We start from the raw sequence: 6420 nt of genomic DNA, 5'->3' as shown, positions 1-6420 counted from the left end.
TTTTAAATGAATCGGTCGGTGCGTCCAATGAAAGCGGACACATTTTTTGACGTGTCCGCTTCGACATTTCATCAAACACCTGATGGGCGAGTCATTCCTTGAACTGCCAGCTCTGTGCCGTCATCCTCTTCGTGGACGAGGCCAGCGCCCGGCTGCCTCGAGCTTCCGCGCCCTGTCCTAACCCTGTCCATGTGCCCTCTACTTGCTCCAACCCAGTGCTCCAGCGACAGAGCAACAGCAAAGTAGCAACAACATCAAAATGGCCGCCATGTGCTCCAACAAATGAATCAACAGCAAAGTAGCAACAATAGCAAAGAGGAAGCCGCCCTAGCGCGTCCCTGCCCCAAGCTCCCGCGTCGGTCGCCCCTCTTCTGCGCTCACCCGTGCTTCGCCCCTGCTCGTACTCCGCGTCCTTTGCTCCGTTCCCACCCGTGCTCCGCCTCTGCCGGTGCTCTGCGCCCCCTGCTCAGCGTCCACCCATGCTCCGCCCCTGCCGGTGCTCCACGTCCCCTGCTCCGTGCCCGTGCTCCGCCTTTGCCGGTGCTCCACGACCCCTGCTTCGCGTCCACTACTGCTACTGACGCGGTGGCGCCGGCGACCGCTACTGCTACTGAGGCAGCGAGCAACAGCGAGGACGAGGCGACGGAGGACGTGCAGCGGGTGCGGGCGCATGCAGGGCTGGCAGGGCGGTGGTGGTGAGAAGGTCGATCGACGTGTCTCTTCTCCTCTCCGCCCAGTCACTGATGGGAGGGACCAGGGCGTACACGAGCGGACGAAAGAAGGCGACGGGTGCGTCCGCTTTTGTCCGCCGCGAACCCATTTGTGGCCCATATTTGGGTTCAATTTAGGTCGGAAACGGACATCAAATTGTACGTTTGAATCAATTTTTATATTCGCCGTGAACCAAGCGGACCAAAATGGATCGACGCGTTGGAGTTGCTCTTAGCCTATTTGATGGCTTTGATGCGAACCCAAGGTCTCTGTTTTCTTTCTTAAATGTTCGAAACCCAAAGTATATGTTGTTGAGATATGTATCAGAAAAATCACTATGGGTGCTAGAGACGGTCTGAGCCACCAAGCTCTTGTTTGATTGCAGATCCTTCAAAGCTCCGTCACTGCTATAATTAGTGTCCATTCTTGCGTGCTGTCCCTTGGAGAAAATTCCCATTGACGTGCTCTTCTGCACACACCGGCCCCCCTAATAATGCCCAAAAAATCATCATTTATCGGTTTGCATACGCCCGCCACGCAAGAGCGTCATCATCGTATTCATCTTGACTGGCGAATGGCAATCAGAAGTCCAATAATGACGAACCAATAATTTAGTTCACGTGAGAGGTAAGTGGCCTCGTCACGCACAAGTTTACTACTCGAAACTGCATAGCCGTTATGCGTTGGCAAGCTAGCATTTGGCTTAAAAAGAGCTTGTCTAGCTAGCCACGGAAACAGAATCCACAATAATCCACGTGATGCAAACTCACGGTTACGTGACTCAACCGATCTACTGTACTAGGTAGCCAGCTTAGTACGATGGAGCACAAAAGGAAATGGGATAGGGATGAGCACGCTATACTATCGTACTACGTGACAACGCATAAAGCCACGTACCCTTTCAACCCATTTTATTTCCTTGTGCCTTCTTTGAAGCAAACCGAATCTAGTCCACACAAGTTAGCTCCCTTAAAATTTTCCCGCAAAAGTCATTTAAGAAAATATCTGTATAATTTAAAAAAGGTTGCCTGATAACTATTTTTTTCCAGTGCTTGTAAACACCCCCTATTTTTATATTATTATTTTATTAAACAAGCATGGTGGCGTGAGGGTCTCTTCGAGTGTGTTTAGTAGAGTGGATGAAGAATGCATGAGCTCAACGGTTTTGTTTCCGACCCACTTTTAAGTGTTTGGTAGCCTACATGGATCTCCTTAGCATGCATGAGCTTAGCTCAAATACCATTTTAGCATGCTTGAGGAGTGAATACCCCAACAGCCGTTTACTTGTCAGCATGCATGAACCAAACGAGCGACAATGTGTTTCAAAAAATATTCAAATTTATAAAATTTGTTAAAATTTTCAAAAAATGTACAAACTTTCATTTTTAAGAAAATTCAAAAAATGTTTCGAATTTTTTATATTTAGTTTCTTTCCTAAAAATATTCAGATTTTCAAATTTTGTTTAACTTTTTCAAATGTTCAAACTTTAAAAAATTCAGAATTTCAAAAATGTTTAATTTTTCAAAAAAATATTATTCCCATGTTTCAAAAATTGTTCACATTTTAAAAATGTTTTGTTGACATATTTGGAAATACCGGTTGCTACAATATCATCCGACATGTCTAAATAGATGCAAGATACCAAACAGATTCTCAGCTTAACATGTCCCAACACATCCAACAGTACCAAACAACACCAAGTGTACGTACAGAGCGTGTCTATAGTCAGCATGTATCAAAGGAGAACAACCATGCTAGGTTGAAAATGCTATCAAACACATCCTTCGAGTTCAAGTTCAGGCGATTCTCTGTCCGTCAAATTATACAAAAAGGTCATCTTCTCAAAACATGGGAAACGTTAAGAAATTATATAAATTTTTCTAAGCTGCTGAAAGGTTATATTTTTTTTTACTTCAACTCCCCTAAATGATTTAGAGTTGGCTGTGTACAACTTTATACTAAACAGAAGCAATAATTGATATGAATTGTATTCCATTTTTTTAATATAAATCAAAGGAAGTAGGTTTTACATAAAAAAGAGAATCGGTAGTTTTTTTTATAGATATACTTTAAGGGAATCACCGGGAGTTTTCTTAGACGTGCTAGCAAAATTGAAGGTAATTAGAGCAACTTCAACCCACCGGTCCAAATGAACGGACGCTATGTTCGTATTTTATTCATTTGGATCGACCCAACGGATATCCATGTCCGTTTTTGTAATTGGGTCGGCGATTGCGTTCAATGCAGCAAGCGATTCATTTTTAGACGGCATAAAAAACATAAGTAAACATTTTTAAAATATAGAAACCATTAATTAAACATTTAATGCTGGTCTAGAAGGCCGACGATAGTCCACATTACAATAAACATAAAATTAAGTAAACTAAAAAGGATGAGGCGTGCTGCCCTAGGTGTCCTCGTCGTCGTCATCGTCGGGGCCGGTGAGTTCGACGAGCGTCGGCGTCGAACCAGCCCAGGGGAAGGTCGTCTCCCAAGCGGCGGCGACGTCGTCCGCGGGTGGTTGCATCGGTGCTCGCTAGGCAACACGTCGCTCCTCCTCCTCAGCTTCGGCCTCGCACTCCATCAGCTTGATCCGTCGGGCCTCTGCATCCTCCTCCCCCACCCGCCACTGTCGTCAGTGCTCCGGGTAGGCCGCCTCCTGCTTCGGCATCGCACCCAACCAGACGTGCGGCGCCCTGACCCACTCGCGCAGCACCCCGCCCAGGCGTATAGCTCGGTCGTGAGGACCAGCGACCCTGGCTCGGCGGGGGGTGGCGGTGCCAGCGACGGCACAATGCAGTCGCCGACAGCGGAGAACGCAATGGCCTCCGCCAACTGCTTCTCGTAGGCCTCCAACTCCTTCACACACGCATCCTCCTCGCTCGCACGCAGGACGGCGTCAGCGCGGTTTTGTACGTCGCCTCCGCCTCCTGGCCTTCTTCATGCACGATGAGGGGCGACGACGGTCCAGCCACCACGCCGCGAACGCCACATGGGTGCTGCTCCTCGTGCTCCCACGCGAACCAGGCCTCTCAGTCGGGGTAGTCCACAGCGTAGACGGGGTTGCGTCGTTGCTCTCGCGTCAGCTGCTCCCGCCGGCGCCTCACCTCCTTCGCATGCGCCCGCGCCGATCACGGCACCGCTGGCACTGGGATCCTTTTCGGATCAAAATGCCAGTCGTGCGACAACGTAACGTCGGGGTAGGGGAGGGGGACACGATGCTCCCAGTGCCACCTCGCTTGGTGCACTGGTACGCTGACCCGCTGGCGAGGCGGACAGGAAGATGCCGGCGACGGGTACACGCATACAGGGATGGCGGGGGACTTGCCGTTGTCTTTCACGGAGAAGAACCCCATGGTGGTGGTGGCTAGGGTTTATGGCCGGCGGGGGAGCAACGGGTGGCTAGATGGGGATGGGGCAACTTCTGGAAGAGGATGAGCCCCCTCCCCCGCACGCTCGGTTTTAAAAAAAGGATGCATGTGGGTTGCTAACGCGTGGGCCCACGGCGGGTGGTCGTCATCAATAAAGACGACGCTGCTTTTGACCAGGCGCCACGTGTGAACGGATGCAGACATGAGAAGGCGCGCGCCGCGTCCGCACCGACGCATTTCAGATGCAATTTTGGCCCGAAAATGGGTCCGTGCAGATGCATTTGGGTTTGGGTCGGCGCGTTGGTCCTTCACTTTTGTCCTCGCCGACCAAAACGGACGCGGGCGGACGATTTGGTTCGCTTTATTGGAGTTGCCCTTATAGAATCTACAACCACACATACCTCTGATTCGACCCCTCAAATGTGAGCGGACATGTCCAGTTGGTGACCGCGCGTGTCTGTTTTGAGTCCCTATTTATCCGTCTGCACAACCATAATCCTCATTTTCTTCCTCATATATCCAATCACTACACGTGATTGATAAAGATGAAGAGAGAGAAAAAAAAGAGTGAATAAAGAAATACAAAAGATGGTCTGGGATGGGGTCACGTCCTACGTAAGGGACTGACTCGGCGCATCTACGAGCCCTCATATCCTGCATATATTTGAGATGGATACAAGGGTTCACGAACAACCCAGACGTATAGGGATAATATGAGAGATCTGATTGGATCTTTTTTTTCATTCTCTCTTCTATTCGATCATTGATGGGTCGCATCTGCGGACCTTTGAAGAGGATTTAAGAAGTCCGTCTATAGATTTTTTTTAAAGGAGGATTTGAGAAGTCTAGCTGTAGATGCTCTTAGCTTGGCTAGTTTCTTCTTATCATCCTGTCTTGGAGGCACGGGTTGCGCCTTTGTAATACTCAGACACAAGAAGTACAACCCAAAAACTCGAGAAGTAGGATCTTTACCTCTTTCTAGAAGGGCCTATACTCGTAAAATCATTTGGTCACACTTTCCCTGTAGCTGGGCCAGGCTTCATCTACGTGCCTCTCTTTTACTGCCGTAACCGTTCTCATCACACATATAAAACCAATAGTTTTATCATTTTTTTTAATTTATGTGGTACAATCATAAAATCATTTGGTTGTAAATTATGTGATTCTTATTTATTTGATATAAAGTATGAAATTTATTTAGATGTAAACAATGTGACTTATTTGTTCATTCTAATCCAAATTGTATGTATTGACCAAAACAATAGCATCGAATTTGATACGGTAAGCAAGCGCTTTTTTTTAGCCACCTAAACAGATAAAAAATGGACACATTCTATCTCATCAATCGTTGGAGTTGCCCTCAACTTGGCTAGTTTTTTTTTTAAATATAGTACATACGCAAGTACTCATATACACGCTTATACATTCATCTATATAAACGCACATATCATATCCTACTCCTATGAGCACCTTCGAGAGACTGAGCCGTCATATCATCCTGAGATTTACGAAGTCATCCTAAACGTCTCGTCGTCGACGAAAACGTTTTCTTTCACTAAATACGCATCGCCATTTTTTTAAATATATCTAAAAACAAATGCGAGCATCAGACTTGAACATGGGATACCACAGTAAAAGCGGCGTTTCGGCTCTCGGGTGCACAGCCCCGTTGATGAGGAAGGCCAAATTGACCGACCGCATAGGGCCCTAGAATTTTGAGGCCCCCCAGTCCAGCAAAAAATATGTCTACATGAAAAGAGGCCCAGCAAAAAAAAACTAATTTTCAAGCAGCCCATTATAGCACATTAGCACTCCCAGGCACGCATGCAATCACGTAGCCCACGCACCGTACTTAATCCCAGCCCGTCTGTTTCTTCCCTAATTGCGTTGCTGATTAGGGTTAGAGATCTTGACGGCGGCGGCTGCGTGCCCGGGCGACGACAACACAGGGAAAACGTCAGGCGACACTCAGTCCCAGACGTACGTGCGGCGCGGCGGTCGAGGCGCCGACGGCCGACGGTCGGCCACGCCCCACCACGCATCTTCCATTAGCACTTGCGAGCGTAAGTCTTTGTAGTCAATAAGTCAAAGCATCTAGGTGTTGACAGTAGACAAAGCAATAGCATCTAGAGACTACGGTGTTTGGGCTAGACTAGAGACTCCGGTGCATCCAAGCAGCCAAGAGTTTTTCAGACTTACGCTGTGCATCAACACACATAATTCTCATTGATTCCCCTACTTTATTTTGCTAGTGCAGACAGTAGACAAAGCATTTAGGTGAAGTATTTTTTCTATTTTCTTAGCTACAAAGGGCTATAATGCTGAGAGTTTGAATTA

Source organism: Hordeum vulgare, chromosome 3H (genome assembly GCF_904849725.1).
Source record: "Hordeum vulgare subsp. vulgare chromosome 3H, MorexV3_pseudomolecules_assembly, whole genome shotgun sequence".
Classification (NCBI taxonomy): Eukaryota; Viridiplantae; Streptophyta; class Magnoliopsida; order Poales; family Poaceae; genus Hordeum; species Hordeum vulgare.
The sequence above is the reverse complement of the archived record's forward strand: the minus strand, read 5'-3'. Positions refer to the sequence as shown.